We start from the raw sequence: 17,147 nt of genomic DNA, 5'->3' as shown, positions 1-17,147 counted from the left end.
CATAAAAAAGGAAGATATTATTAAGTCAAAAGACATTTGTGTCTTAAGACGAATCAGGACCCTTAATTATTTTGATTAGATGCAAATAAAAAGTTAAAAGTTGCATCCTATGCGATATCAGACCATGCCTCATAATTCTGTCTGTTTTATCAGATAATAAAAGAGACATGTCATGATCTGATACAACATTAAAATGATGGAATTTAAGATTTCGTTTATTGCTCCATGTCTAGGATTCATTTTGCAAAGAGATTCTCCTAGGATTTGTGGAATTCTATGAAGAATAAATGAAGTTCAAGATCTGAAAGTTGCCAAACATCATCATCAGGCATGCTTTGCTAGTGATAGACATGCTTTGACTTAAAGCAAGTGGTTTTCTACTATAGTGATCAACATGAAAGCTCACAAGAGAGGTTTTTCAGTATGAAGGAGTACGTGTATTTAATGCAAGCATTAAATGCTCCAACGACCACACTCTTCAGACATAAGCTCAAGGGAAGAAATATATTCGTTTAGAGACAACGAACACTTTTTGAAGAAGGCCTATAAATACTTGAAGCTTTGAAGACATGGTTACAAACTTACACACTTTCATTCAAATTCTTTTTGTAAAAAGCTTTCTATAAATTATTGTAAAGTTCGAAAAATCTCTCAAAACACCTTGAGAGAAAAGACTTAAGATTGTATATTCGTTTGTAAGACGATTACGAGTTAGTCATTGTGCAACAAACAACAATTTTTTTTGAATTTGTATAGAGATAGTAGTGGCTTGGTAAAACAAAGAATATTGGGTTGTAACAAGCATTAGGTAGACCTAGAGTTGTAGAGCCACAAGTGGTAGTGATTAATACTTGTAACTTATTGAAGTTGGTTGAACTTGATGGTTAGCCAATAGCTGGACATAGTATCAGTGATCAAGACAAACCAGTATAAATCTCTATGTCTTATATGTTTTCATTTCCCTTCTGCTTTAAACTGACCTAGGATTTGAATTTGATTTTATTTTGAAAACTCTGTTTGCTTTGCAAAATCTGATTTCATTGTCTAAAAGTGTATTTGCAAAAATATGTTATTTGTCTTACAAAGTTTCTCTTTGGATAATGAGTTTGTTTTTCATGAAAAAGACTTTAAAAATTACTAAAGGCTCAATTCAACACCTTCCTTATTGTTATATTTGCCTTTACATGTATGCTTAAGGCATTACATTGATTTTTATCAAATTGTGTTTAAGAGTCATATTGAAGAGCTTTATGTAATATGGAGTTCTTATTTTTTTATTTAGATAAAATAAATATTAATATTGAAGAGTGTTTTATATTATATTATTTTTAATTAGTGGTCTAAAATTTGAGTCTTTTATATGTAGTTATATTAAATATTTGGAAGAGGAACTTTATCGCCCAAAGTGAGCCTATTCAACTATGATTTTTCTCAAATTGTGCTTAAGAGTTGTACTAAAGAGCTTTATGTAATAAGGAGTTCTTATTTATTTATCTTTATTTAGATAAAATAAATATTAATATTGAAGAATATTTATATATTATTTTTAACTAGTAATTTAAAATTTGAGTCTTACGTACATAGTTACGTTAAATATCCAGAGAAAAAACTTAATTCTTTTATAGTAGCAAAATTGTCTCAAGTGCAAAACTATATATATATATATATATATATATATATATATATATATATATATATATATATATATCCGTGTTCAGGTGTAAAACATTAGACCTACACTAAATCTAACCACTCAATTTAAACAATCTAAAGGCTAATTCACTTAAAAACACTAATTAGCAAACTACATGAGATGATTTTATCATTTCTAATTAAATTAATTGATCAAAATCAATTAATAATAACATTAGATAATATTTTTCATAATATTTGTTAATATTATCTTCATCAAAATGAGATTTTGAATTCCAAAAAAAAAACGTTGGATGTCTTTTTTCTGCTACAAAAACAAAACTTAGCTTAGTTCAACTTGTTTTTTTTTGTGGTTTTGAAAGGATCTACAGAAGAAGTTTTGTGGTTTCCAAATCAGTTTTTGTGATGTACGGTTTCAAGGGTCTTGGGGATCGGATGACAAGCCGGTTCCCAGGTCAAGCGGTTGGACCGACTGGTCTGGTCAAATCAGATTTTAAAAATCATGAATATAAATCATTAAATCTCTAAAAGATTTTAAAAAAATCAAATTTATAAAAAGATTTTATCAAGTCCTAAAATCTCTCAAACTTATCGACATCACCATCACCATGACCATCATTGTCGTCATCGTTGTGATCACCATTGTCAATATAACTTTGTGAGAATACTTCTTTATTGAGAATATGAAAACAACAGATAACAATCATCAAATAAAAATTAAAAATAATAGACACTTAGATTAAAATATTTAAAAACTCAAATTAGAATATTATATAACTATAAAATCTCTAAAAGATTCACGAAACAAAAATTAAATTTATAAAAGATTTCAATTATCACGTTCTAAAATCTCTCTATTATTGTTAACTTATCACCTTCACCATGACCACCATGACCTTTGTTGTCATCGTCGCTATTGTTACTATCACCAATACGACTTATGTGAGAACATTTTTTTTATTGAGAACAACTAATAACATAACAACCATCAAATTAAGATTAAAAATAATAGGCAGATGAAATTAAAATATTTAAAAATTCAAATTAAAATCTTATATAACCATAAAATCTTTAAAAGATTCATGAAACAAAAATTAAAGCTATATCTCAACTATCACTTCTTAAAATATCTCAATTATCATGTCACTATTCTTCAAGATTATCATAAACTCATCACCATCAGAGCTTGGACTTCATTTATTCTTCATAGGATTCGACAGGTCCTAGGAGAATCTCTTTACAAAATAGATCTCAGACACAAAATTAAATGAAGTCTTAAATGTCATCTTTAATATCTTATCAGATCATGATTTCATCTTATTATCGTTTGAAACATTAGACACAGACTTGTGAAACATGTTTTGATAGCGCTTAAGATGCAACTTTTAACCTTTGTACTTGTGTACATATAACCAAAATAATTAAGGGTCTTGATTCATCTTAAGACACAAATGTCTTTTGACTTAACAATCTCCTCCTTTTTGATGATGTCAAACAAACAAAAATTTAAAAGTTGAAGATAGACTTATAAGATTGTACATTAAAGCGTTAGTCAGTCTTATCATATGTAGATAATATATATCATAAACAAATCATAATGCATCATAGGACTTTGAGATAAAGTTTGAACAAATAACAGAAAACATATTTTTTTTTTCATATATCAATTTTCACATCAAGAAGATGTGTTTTGAGAGTAAAGTAAAAAGTTTTAGGGCAAAAATTTAGACTCCCAATCCTGGAAGTTTAGACTCTCCTTAGGTACCTCTAGAAAGATTTCCTTAGTATGAAAAGACTCTCTAAACTTGGTGCGATCCCATGGAAGAACAACATTGAGGGCACAAATGAGACCCATCAATTGTTGAAGATTCAAGGGACTAGAGAAAGGCATTTCAAAAGGCTTAGCCTCTCTAATTTTCTAGACAGTGGCATTAGGAGGACAAACTTTTCTTCCTGTTGACTGATGCTAAAAAAAATAAGATTGTCAGCATTAGGAGCAACAATTTGTCTTAGAAGAAACTCCTTGATCATTGGTTCACTGTCTCTATATAATCTAAGTGCGTATTCTTCTTCTTCAGGAAAGGTATCCTAAGATGAGTAAGTAAAAGGATCAATACTTGGCAAAACCTGCCTTCCAAAGCTTCATAAGATTGAGCTTTTCCAACTCCACTTTATACCTCTCTGGGTGAAGAATATGATTTCCAGTGTCACTTTTTATTTTCAGAATTTGTTGCAAGTCTGCCATTCTAGAACTTTATATCCTTTGAACCTATGATACAATCTGGTGTGAAGATTGGGATGCACTTGAATGTCCAGTTGCTTATGAACAAGTGGTATTGAAGGTAAGATCCATGTTGTGGCTTCCTGTTTGGCTAGCTTCATTAGTCTTCTGTCAAGCCTATGAAAGAATTCTGACACTTTAATAGGCTATTCACTTATCATTATTGTCTTTCTTGCTTCTAGACATTCCTTCATGACTTTGATGGAGACAAATTGTGCTTCATATATCTCTTCTAAACGTCTAAGCCTATCTTCATCTACTGTATCAAACGGAGCAACAATGATTTATTCATTAGCATCACCGTGGACAAATAGGAACACTTCTAAAGTCTGTCTCAATAACATCATCCTTGACTTCTATAAGAGATGCCTTCAACAATAGTAGCCTTCTCCATCTATCTCCATCATAATAGCCTTCTCAACACTCTTCCTTTGCTTTTCCTCAACAAATAGAGTCTTTAAAGATTCTAGAATGACATCATCTAGGATTTCTTCAAATACCTAGCCTACTAAGGCAGCAAGCTTAGTCTTTAACTAACTCCTTTTTGTGATCCTTCTTAGATAGTGTCATCACAAACACAATCACTCTTTCTTCCAACTTAAAGGCCTCATTCTTTTCAAGAGTCTCATCCAACTTGGACTTTTTACGTGCTTCATTTAGAGACTGCTTTTTGGCCTTATCAAATGATGCAACTTTTGTTTTGCTCAAATAGGTCAAGTTGGTCTAGGTGAGGGTTGAGAGGTTTGAGGTGGAAGGGCGAGGGAAAGTGAGGGTTGAGGTGTAGGGGTTTTAAGAATCGCATCATCAGATTCTTGGTTGAGGTTTAGGTGGTGAGGGAGGTGTAGGTTGAAGTTGAGGATGTTTGAATTTGATGTTTGGCTGTTTGGTTGTTGGTCTAGATTCAGGTTTAGACTTATAGTTTGGAGCCTTCCTCTTTTGTATGGTTCTCGAGTCTAAGGGTTTAGGGTTAGAGGGAGGTTGTTTCTTGGGATTTTTGACTGGGTATGAAGGATTAGGTTCAGATGAAAGGGGGGGGGGGAGGGTCTTTTCTTTTTGTGGGTAGTTTGGACCAAGGTTGGTTGGATTGAGGTTGGGATTTCTCCCCTTGTGCCTGTTGAGACGTAGTTTTTGACTCAGGATCAATAGGTTAATCCTGAGTGCCCATTGTCTGTCCGACCGTAGAGTGTGGTTCTTCCTTTGGTTCCTTCTTGACCTTTTTCTTAATATGCTTTTGAGCATATTTTGGGAAATTGTCAACAATTCCCAACTTCACAAAGGTCACTCCTTCAAGATGTGAAGCTCCAACAGACAATTCCATGGTAGAGACATTCACTCCAACATTCCTTAGGATTTGAGTGAATAACATTCCAAAATGAATATGGTTCTTCTTAACCTTGGGGTTGAGCTTGTCCTTGAAGGCCCGCATCTAGTAATAGAATATGACTTCAAGCAGATTCACCTTCTCTCCTACCATAACCTTGTTCGTGTAGAATCTATCCCTGTCACTGACATAGTCTTGCGACCACAATTTTGGCATCACCATGCTGAACAAATAGCTATGATTCAGTCTACACATGTAGGTTAGGTTAGTGGTTTTATGGAAACTGATAATCTCCTTCTTATTGTCTGTGACTGGGCGTGGACCACCATAAAGCATAATGTCCATGGTTTTTTTGGGTCATCTCCTTCTTTTATTCTTTGTAAAAAAATTAGACCTTCTTAAGCACATTTGGACGCAACAACAATGGTTGTCGGAGAGATTACCACTTCTTTTCCATTGAAGGTTCCCCTAATGTTGGTTTTTTTCTGTTGCATCATTCCCTAGAACAAGGCATATGGGCCATAATGCTAGGTACTGAAGTTCTCAAGGAAGGTAGTCCATCCAACACAGTTAAAAAGTCCTTTGATAGGGAAACCCTCTTCTTCTAGGCTTTGGAAGTTCACCCATCATCTAGGGATGAAGGAATCCAGTAAGAAAGCATTCTTGGCCTCTTCCTCGATGTTGATTCATGGAATCACATCAACTTCACTTCTCTTTGGTGCCATTGTTCATAAAGATTGAAAATTTTTGAAAAAAAAATGGGAGATTTTTTAAAGTTTGAGTTCTCAAACGCAAGCAAAGACAAATAGCTCTTTGTTCATCAAGACAATCTTACCACATAGTCTTTTCTCTCAAGATAATCAAAGTGTTTTGAGAGAAATTCTAAACTTTACAATAATTTACACAAAAATATTTTTACAGAAAGAATTTGAATATGAGCGCTTCAGTTCGTTCTTCATGTCTTCAAAGTTTCTGGCATTTATAGGCCTTCTTCAATCAAGTATCAACTGTCTCTAAACAAATATATTTCTTCTATTAAGCTTGCATATGAAGAATTTGATTGTTGGAGCATTTAATTCTTGCATTAAATGCACATACTTCTTCATGTTGGAAAACCATTCTTCTTCGCTAACTTGTTGAACACTTCAACAGGAAACCACTTCCTTTTGCATCAGAGTAGGTCTGTGCAGTAGAGCGCTCCTTTTGATGGTGATTAAGGAATTTCAGAGCTTGAGCTTCATTTACTCTTCATAGGATTCGACAAATTCTAGGAGAATGTTTCTACAAAATAGATCTTAGACATAGAGAATTAGATGAAGTCTTAAATGTCATCTTTAATGTCATATCAAATCATGATTTCATCTTGCTATCGTTTGAAACATCATACACACACTCGTGAAACATGTTCTGATAGTGGATAAGTTGCAACTTTTAACCTTTGTATTTTTTTACATCCAATCAAAATAATTAAGGGTCCTAATTTGTCTTACGAGGTACATATCTTTTGACTTAACATATAAAATGAACAACAAATTATATAACAATGTTATAGGTTTGTCTTGCATGTTAGGGAGAGGTTGGGAGGCCATAGATAGTGATGGACGAGCATAATCGCTAGGGTCAGAATTCTGGAAAATGCACTTTAGCTTAAGCAAGAACACTTCCATAGAGCAAGCCTTAGAACTCTAGCATATGGCAAAGGATAGCAAATTTAAAAATATATTTAAAAGTTTCTTATGTTATTTATTATTGTTCATAAAATATACTTTAAATTAAACTAATTAAATAATCAACATGTATCTTTTTCTTTGGTATAGACCACATGTATCTTCCACAAGAGACAATTTTGCTTAAGCTGGATAGACTATCATGGATCACTTATTATAATTAATTAAATGTGATAAAATTAAAAATTTATATAAAACTTAGATGAATAAAAACATTTAATTGATTGATATTGAATTATATAAACTTTATAATTAAGAGTAATTTACGAAGTTAGAGTATAATATTAATAATTAAGGTTACAAACAAACCTCTTTACTAAAAATCATTGCAACTTTAATCATTTATTTATTTATTTTTTAGGTTTAATTAATATTATATTTAAATTCATTTAAGTAATTTAAATAGAAAAATTTTATTTAAAAAATAAGTATTAATTAGATTTTCATATGTATTTTTATCCTTTTCTATTTACTCATATATTACGTGTTAGAGTTTAATTTTTATCCACTAACAATGTAGAAAAACTTACATGATCAATTAATTAAAAATGATCTTTGTAACATCCTTAATATAACCTTGCAATAACTCGTTAATTTTACTTAACCAAAAGATATACTCAGTTCTTATTAATGTTAACTTAAATGTTAGAAAAGGTAGGGGAAATTTTTGTCAAAAAGAGAAAAACTTTTAAATTCATTTCAAAGAACATCATTTGATTTTTAAATCGTGCAAGGTAAAACGTAGTAACCATTTGGCGCATTAAAACTTGAATCGACGAGTAAACAAGAATTAAAATAAATTGTACATGCTTACAGAAGAAATAGATGAAGATAAACAGGTGAACCTCCATGCCCACCAAATATAATAATAATAAGTATCATATGCCTCAAATGAACCTAGGAGTAACAAATACAACCGAAAATAATAATGTAAATAGTAATGATTGATAATTACAAAAGGTTTGAGCCTAGGTCTATCCATCCCCAAAATACATATATAAGGGTAAAACCTAGAAATCCAGAGCAATCACCTACACCCAAATCCCATAATCAGTCGTATCCACAAAAAGAATCAGTTAAAGTTAGATAGAGGAAGGTCTCCTAGTAGGACTCCTCAAACAAATCTTGTGAGGAATCTTCCTACATGATCTTAGGCTATGTGGTGGGGTCCTCATCGTCCATAGATGGATCCTCCTCGTACGACGTGTCCTTCTTCAGATTCTCTCCCTCATCCTTCGACACGAGATCCACCAAATCCACCCCGAGTGGTACCCAAGCCTTCAACAACACTGAAAAAGGAGGCATCAAGGAAGAAGAGGAAATATTAGTACCTTGGATAAGGAGTTAGAATCAGAAAAAGACATCGCAATGTTAGTAGACAACGAAAGCATCTCGGGCGAAATGACCACTTTGAGCATGGGCATTGTGAAGGATGATAGAAAGGCATAAGCTGGGTCCATGAAAAGAAAAAGTCAATGATACGAATCCTATCTCCTGGTACATCTGGCTTACGATGGCTATGTAGGAACCCAGAGAAGTGATCCACATGGAGCATGTCATCATGTTCCCACTTGGTCTCAATAACATCAATGTAGAACAGGGGAGACAACACCGTGTTTATCATCAGGTCCTAAAAATGGAAATAAGGGAGTGAGTACTCCATCCCTTTCGGAACCACAAACATGGACATCATGTCCCACACATAACCTAACAACCATCACATGCAGTTAACTAGCAAACAGCACTCACGACATCCTACTCTGCATTTTACTCTCACAATGTTCTTACCTCGGGCCAAACACTGCCACTAAGCCTCCCACACCTTCATGGTCTTACGCAACATATGGATGACGATTAGGAGAATATATCACATGTGGTACATGACATGACACTCTCACTAACCATGGATATAACGCCGCTTTAGTCAGGAATGCCAAGTGTGGCCTGTGAGTCCCCCACACTAACTGGAAATAATGCCCTTAGTTGGGTTATCACCATTCAACATTTCCCCCAGGTTCCTTGGAACTATTCGGACCATCCCTCAGTGTACCTATTATATGTCATCCACCCTCACTTAATGAATCCTCACTCATTCTTCATGATGAGCAATGTGAACGACGGTTGTGTTGGTACTTGTGACTAGACATTAGAAGATGTACTCCCACTGAGTTAAGGTTCGTGCCCCACTCCCAATACAACATTCACTTTAATTCTAACACAATTATGCTACCTCATTTTTTATCCTTTCCTCGTAATATGTGTTGGTCCTCATGAAGTCCCTGATTGTGAGTATTCACCATTGCACGCACACACAAACATAATAGGAGAAGAGGGGAATTAATCCTCTTCCCTCTCTAGGGTCACCATCAAAATGGCCCCTTAAGTGGACATGAACACTTGCACATTCATCATTATCAATCCAAAAGCTAATCCATCACAAGACATCCAAATAAAATTTTCCAAGGGTTAGACACCTTCGGACCCAATCCCAAACTACAACAATTCATGAACATCATAATAATCCATATCATGCAACATGCCTCGCCAAGTGGTCACACTCACTTGATCTTACAAAACTTAATCATAACAATTCAAATCATGCAACATGTCTTGCCAAGTAGTCACACTCACTTGGTCTTACAATTTAATCATAAAAATTCCACATAATAATTCTCAATCAAAGAAATTAATTAAGCCCACAAGCTATTATCACAATTTCCATACAATTCTACACATACAAACACTTTCTCATTTGGAATTGCACCTAATCACCCACTTTCAAAATCAACATTCCCATTATGTAAAAATATATTTGAGGCAAACCATATATGTTTCTCAAGGTTTTTGGATTTAAGGAATTCTGTTTTGGACTCAAAATCCTCCAATTCAACTCCCATTTGGTCAGATTTCAAAAATTCCAAGAGTTGTTTCCTAAATTCCAAGAGTTGTAGAAATTCATTTCATGCAAAGTTTATATCAAAACCTATGTTTTAAAACATGAGGAAATCAATTCCATGGTAAAAATCTACATAAAACAGGTTCATATATACAATTCATTCAAAACAGTGCAGGATTTACCGAAAAGGCAGAAAACTTGAAATCATAGTTCCATAGGCTATACTAACTCAAATGAGGTATATTTTATGTCTATTCGTAGGCTCTTGGACCTAATAAGTTTAATTTTTAGGTCCATATCAACATATTACAACTTTAAATTCAAAAGGATACGAAAACAGAGCATGATAAACATATATATTGCCCTAACTTGAAAATTAATTTCCCAAGGCTACACAAATCCAAATGAGACATATCATATATGCTTTCCTGGATTTTTGGAGTGAAGGAGTTCAAATTTGAACCCAGAATTCACAAATTCAATTCACAAAATTCATAGCACCACAACTACAGAGTTACAGGATTTGTGTTAAACATGCAAAATCATCATATAAATGAAGTTCTAGTGCCTAGCAACATAGTATGTGTCCTACGAAATGAAATACCCCTCCCATACCTCTTTATTGACTCAAGGAGGCAAAGAAAAGAGTGTGGGTTGGGCTAGAAACTTGAGTCCTTCCTAGTCATGAAAATGGAGAATGAAAGGGAAGATAAGCACTTAAGCTTCAAGAGGAGAAGAAAATGGTCATGAGCATGAAGAGAAGGACTCACCTACACCTCCAAGAAGCTTGGGCTTCCAACAATGGAGGAAGAAGAGAAAGAAAAATCAAAAGGGCTCCTCTCTCTCTCTCTTGGGTGACGGCTCAACAACAGGGGGGTTGCTTCTCTTTTATAGAGGGAAGGGTTTAGGTTAAGTGGGGGCCCCACATGTGGATCCCCAAAGGTTTTTCCTATTCAGACTAATTACACTTACAGGCTTAAGCTCTCAATTAGTTCCTAATTAATTTCTAACTTCTAAATTATTTATAGAGTGAAAAGTTCATTTATTAATTTCCTTTATTAATCTTAAGTAAAAATAATTAAAGAGGATGATAAAATAATTCTCCTTTCCTTAATTATTTAAACTAATAGTTTCTCACATTTAGACACATACATGTTCTAAACTTCTATTAATTTGTCTAAATCTCTTTGTTTGGCATAAAAACCTTTAATTACTAAACTACCATTAATAAGAGATCTCCTTACTTTGACTTTCTAAATTATAGTTGATTGATGGTTTGACTAAGGGTTCTATGTGTCTAAACCACTGATCCCTAGACAAAGGACTTAAATCTAAGTCACTTGACTGTCTAATGATGATTCTATCTCTTATATGCATGATTACATTAAGAGTAATACTACTACAGTGCATATCAAACACAAGCAATTTCTACATTGGAGTTCCCAATTTAAGAAAATTGAGTTGTTACAATCTAGAACACAACTTTTAAAAGAAATACACTATCATTCAATCACATATTAACATATATGATAAGTTTCTTGACTTTAATAATAACTATAAAAAGTCATACTTACCATGATGTTTTATTAGATAATAGTGTAAAAATTGTTATACTAATAGTGCATATAAATTAAATTAATAAATAACATAACATAATTAAATATTTAACCCATTAACATTGAGACTTGTTTAAGAATGAATAATGATTTCATTGGTACTATATTTTTTAATAGGATTTTGACTGGTAGTATTTTTTTAATCATAGGAATCAAAAAATAAATACCAAAGAGTTTACAATAATTTTCACACCCTGTTCAACCATCTATTGACTCCCTTGGTTGTATTTAACGAATTGAATTTGGTGACAAACGTTTAAGTTTGAGTATTTATAATGTTGGCTAAATTTTTTATTTTATTTTAAAATGAACTTGTCTTTATTTAATGATTATATATATATATATATATATATATATATATATATATATATATATATATATATATATAGTTGGTTGGTCAACTTTTTAACTATAATTTTTTTTAAAAATTAAGTCCCCTTACTATCATAAATACTCTCTATACCCAAAATACCCCTATATCATTATTTTGGAAAATAATTTCCGAAATACAAAAATTTAAACATCATTCCATATAGTAATTTTCAAAATACACATGTTTTGAAGAGTACTTTTTGAGATACTATTTGAATTTTTGTATTTTGGAAAGTACTTTCTAGAAGTAAAAAAATTTCTAGAAAATAATTTTTGGAATTTAATAAAAACAATGTTTTGCATTTGTTCCAAAATCTAAAAAGACAATCATCTCAGTAAAGTGGCACACAAAGAAAGCATTCTAATGTGTCTATACCCCATCTTTTGAACTTCTAACCAAATTACACAACATGTGCAAACTATGTATGGAGATCCAAAGCTTGTAAGTATTTTTCCTAGTTTGTGGCAAGAGAGTAAAGCTATCAAATAATTAAAACCAAGAAAGTGATGAGCAAAGGAAGATTGAAGCAAGATATCAAATTGGAGTGACAAATGGAGTGAAAGAGAGGAAGGATTCTAATGAAAGAAAGGGAGAATGTTTAGTTGTCATGGAAGGAATACATTGTTGGGAGGGGAGTGTGCGACTATGTGAGGGAAAGAAGAGCATTTGAAATAAGAAGGTCATTTAAGTAATTTGAGTTTAAAAAAGAAGGGAGTTTACTTAGAAAAAATGGAGAGTGGATATTGTTAGTGAAGGTTTCAAATAACGAGATTCTCTTATTGACAGTTAAGCAATTAGTTAGTTGAAGGGGGGTTATTAGTATCTTTGTTACTTGTTATATAAGGCAACAATTCTAAAGTGTGTTGTAGAGTGTAACCTCATCTATCATAATCAATATACAATTACAATTTCTACTTTAACTCACTTAAGTGTATGTGTGAGTGTGTATAAAGTTGAGTTTCTTTCCCAACAAAATGGTATCAAAGCTTGTATGATGTTGAAACCTGTGAGGCACGCTGCAAGAGTGATTAATCCTATCATGGGGAGGGTGTGTGTCAAGCGCGTGTATCTCTAAGTGAAGTGCTTGCAGAATTTCAAGAAAAGTAACATGACAAGTGCGAGTAGTGCAGTTCCTGATTCTCTACCAGTACTTGATGGAAATAATTTCAATGATTGAAGGGTAAAAATGAATGCCATATTTGGCTTTCAAGATGTTGAATATGTTGTAAAGGTGGGATTTCAGGAACTTGGGAAGAATGCTACTGAAGAATAAAAGGTAGCCCAAAGAGCTCAAGAGACTTGATAGCAAGGCATAGTTCTTGATCCACCAATGTGTCGATGCCATAGTATTTGGAAAAATTTCCAAGGCTAACACTGTAAAGCAAGCCTGAGACATCTTGATAAAGAGATATGGTGATGTTGATAAGACTAAGAAGGTGAAGTTACAGACCTTGAGGAGGCAATACGAGTTGTTGTCAATGAATGATGTTGCTGTGGAAATTGAGGAATCAAAGGATCTTGATTTAATGAGTGTTGAAGAGTTGCAAAACTATCTTGAGGCACATGAACAAAGAATCAATGAGAGAAGGAACACTGAAAAGGCTCAAGAATAGGCTTTGCAGGCTCATAATAGCTTCAAGAACAAAGGGAATTGGAAAAGGAAAATGGAAATGGGAAAGAACTTATGAATCAACAAGTGGCCAAGAACAAACTGATCAAGATCAAAGTGAATCATCCAATAAAAAAAATGTTGGACAATCAAAGCAAAAAAGGTGGCAGAAAGAAGTTTGATAAGAGAAAGATTCAGTGTTACAACTACAACAAGTGGGGGCACTTTCCATATTAGTGCATAAGTGGAAAAGAAGGTAAAGGAAAGTCCAAAAACTAGACAAACCTTGCCCATGATGATGGATCAGATTCTAATCCTGTGCTATTGATGGTTACCATAAGTATAGAAGCCGAAAGCACCTCATCTTGGTATCTAGACACAGAATGCTCCACTCATATGTCTGTCAGGAGGGATTGGTTGATTAGCTTTGATGAATCAACAAAGAACAAAATAAGATTTGTTGATGATAGCACACTCAAGGAAGAAGAAATTGGTAAAGTGCTGATCAAGAGGAAGGATGGTAAGAAATCCTTCATTTCTGATGTCCTATATGTGTCTGGTATGAAGAGTAATTTTTTGAGTCTAGGAAAGTTATTAGAAAAAGGATTTGTGATGAATATGGAGAACAATTTTTTGAAAGTGTTTGATAGTAAGAGAAGACTTGTCCTCAAGGCTCACTTATCTCAAAATAGGACATTCAAGGTTGGAAATGATGTCATGAAACATAAATGCCTAGCTAATGTAGTATGCAAGTCTGAGCAGCTTTGGCATCACAGATTTGGACATTTAAATTTCAGAGATCTAAATCTGTTGAACAAGCACAATATGGTTTATGGATTCCCACATATGGAAGTTCCAAGTGAAGTGTGTGAGGAATGCTTGGAGTGCAAGCAAACCAAGAGTTCATTCAACAAACAGATTCCAACTAGGGCCAGTGATAAGCTTGGTGTGATTTACTCTGATGTGTGTGGTCCTATCCAATTTGAGTCTCTTGGTGGAAATAGGTCATTTGTTTCCTTTATTGATGACTTGACTAGGAAGGTATGTATTTACTTGATTAAGAGAAGGAGTGGCGTGATTGAAGTGTTTAAAAAGTTCAAGTGCCTAGTTGAGAAACAAAGTGGCAAATCTCTGAAAGTTTTAAGAACAAATGGCGGTGGTGAATATGTTTCTGATGAGTTCAATAGTTTGTATGAAAGAGAGGGAATAATTCATGAAGTTATTCCTCCTTATACACCATAACATAATGGAAATACAAAGAGGAAGAACATAACCACTATTAATATGGTGAGATGTATGCTTAAAAGCAAAGGTTTGCCATATTATTTATGGGGTGAGGTAGCTTCAACAACTATGTATGTACTGAACAAATCACCTACAAAGAGACTAGAAGGGAAGACACCAGAGGAAGCTTGGACTGGACTCAAATCTAGTGTTTCTCATTTTAGGATCTTTGGATCAATTTGCTTTAAGCATGTACCAGATCAATTGAGAAAGAAGCTTGATGATAAAGGAGAACATATGAAACTTATTGGTTATCACCCTACAGGTGGTTACAAGCTATATGATCCAAGGAATAAGCAAGTAATAGTGAGTAGAGATGTGGTGATTGATGAGACAAGAGGATGTGATTGGAAACTTGAAGCTGGGAGTGGATCAACCAGGATGATAGTTGATACTAGTAATCCTATTGAATCTGAAATGAACACAAGTGCCCCTACAGAACTCAGAAGATCAACAAGGGTAAGGTAGCTTCCTCCTAACCTGAATGTTTATGATATTGTACCAGATTCTTTAGTGGATTCAGAGGGTGAATTGGTGCACTATCCACTGATGGCAAAGGCTAAAATAATTGAGTTTGAAAAGCCAGTGCAGGAACCAAAGTGGATTAATGCTATGAAAGATGAAATCGGTTCAATTGAGAGGAACCAAACCTGGGAATTAGTAAGCTTACCTCATGATAAGAAGCCTATAGCCTTAAAATGGGTATATAAAGTGAAAGTGAATCCAAATGGTGAAGGGATCAAGCATAAAGCCAGATTGGTAGCTAAAGGATTCTTGCAAAAAGTAGGAATTGATTATGGTGAGATTTATGCACTTGTTGCAAGGATGGAAATAGTGAGATTGGTGGTTGCAATTGCTAACTTGAGAGGATAGTCAATGCATCAATTAGACATGAAGTCAACTAACCTAAATGGATCACTAGATGGAAGTATATGTGAGTCAACCACTAGGATTTGTGATTCAAAGGCACAAGGAGAAGGTGTACAAAATGAGAAAGACCTTGTATGGCCTTAAACAAGCTCCAAGAGCCTTCAATAAGAGGATAGACAATTTTCTTAGCCAAATTGGCTTTGTTAAAAGTATATCATAACATGGAGTGTAATTTGGCAACTGAATTAGGCTCAGCTTCAGACAATCAACAGACGCAAAAAGAAGACAAATTAGGCTCAATGATTACTTCTCTAGCAAGCCTATAAATACCATAAATTTGAAGTACTTTAGTTATGAATTCTGAATGAAATTATCTAGCAAGAATTCAAACTCTATGAAACTCTTTTCTTAAGCTGTAAAAAGCTCCCAAAACAACTTTATATTTGGAGAGAAAAAAGATTGTATGCTTAGCCTTGAATATTTGTCTGTTAGATGTTAGCTTAAGTCTATGGGTAGCCAACCTTAAACAAATTTGTTGATTTGTGTAGAACTAGAAGTGGCTGGGTAGAAAGCAACACTTAGGGATATTAGCTTGGAGAGGCTAGTGTAAAACTACTTGGGTTGATCCAGGAGTGGCTATGTAAAACAATACTTGCATATTTGTGAGAAAGATAGTGGAAACTTGGTAGATTGCCAAGAATTGGACATAGTCTCGGTGGTAGAGACAACCAATATAAAAATCTACGTGTTTTTGTTCTCTTATCTTTATAAGCTTAACTTACTTGAGTTGTGATTTCTATTTTTAGAAAAATAAGTTTTCATATCATCTTTAAACCTTTCGTTCGAACTCTTTTATCTAAAACTCTTGTTTTGTATTTATTTATCAGACGATAATTATCTTTGCGAAAAGTTTTCAATAACAGTTTAATCCTCCTTCTTGAGATTTTTGTCTTTATAGTTTGGATTAGTTTCATTTTTTTGAAAAATATTTTGGTAACCTAAACCAAACCAACCTGATCACGTTTGGGTGGATCACGTTTGGGTGGGTTCATATTTGATCATCGAATCACCTAATAAAATAAAAAGTTAAATAAATAATAAAATAGAAAATCACAATAAAATGAAAGAAAAATAATAGAAAGTGTTATAAGTGAGAATTATAAAATTTCACTACATAAAAATTATAGTATTATAAACTTACAAAACTTAAAAAGTTAAAAAATTTAATGAGTTCAAGTTGGTTTAGATTTTGCATTCTCAAATGTAATATATGAACTGATGTCATTGACTCTAATTTTAAAATCCAAACGAAACCGATCATTCAAAGCTAACACAATTTTTTATCTTTAGTTTAATTTAGATTCATTGGATCATTTGTTCAGGTTGAATCCATGACCACACTTAACCTAGAAGCACACATGCACATGCACACACAATGTCACCAAGCAATGCCGCAAGGCTAAAACACTTACATAAAAAATATTTAGGTTTTTCATGGAAGAAAAATTAGAACAAAC

The 17,147-nt window shown here is 33.4% G+C and overlaps 1 long non-coding RNA gene across 2 annotated transcripts; it reads right to left on the bottom strand.

Annotated features, from left to right (window-relative positions):
* Positions 1 to 7,808: 7,808 nt before the first annotated feature.
* LOC114399983 lies at positions 7,809 to 10,718 on the bottom strand. 2 transcript variants are annotated; one of them, XR_003663878.1, is made up of 3 exons: positions 10,649 to 10,718; positions 10,494 to 10,556; positions 7,809 to 8,612 (listed from the first exon to the last, which is right to left on the bottom strand). It is a non-coding gene; the product is annotated as an uncharacterized LOC114399983 (long non-coding RNA). The 2 variants fall into 2 exon arrangements; XR_003663879.1 differs by having other exon boundaries at positions 7,809 to 8,271.
* Between the last annotated feature and the right edge of the window lie 6,429 nt (positions 10,719 to 17,147).

This window comes from Glycine soja, chromosome 19, assembly GCF_004193775.1.
Source record: "Glycine soja cultivar W05 chromosome 19, ASM419377v2, whole genome shotgun sequence".
Classification (NCBI taxonomy): domain Eukaryota; kingdom Viridiplantae; phylum Streptophyta; class Magnoliopsida; order Fabales; family Fabaceae; genus Glycine; species Glycine soja.
Note: the sequence above shows the minus strand (reverse complement) of the source record. Positions and strands in the feature narration are given on the sequence as shown.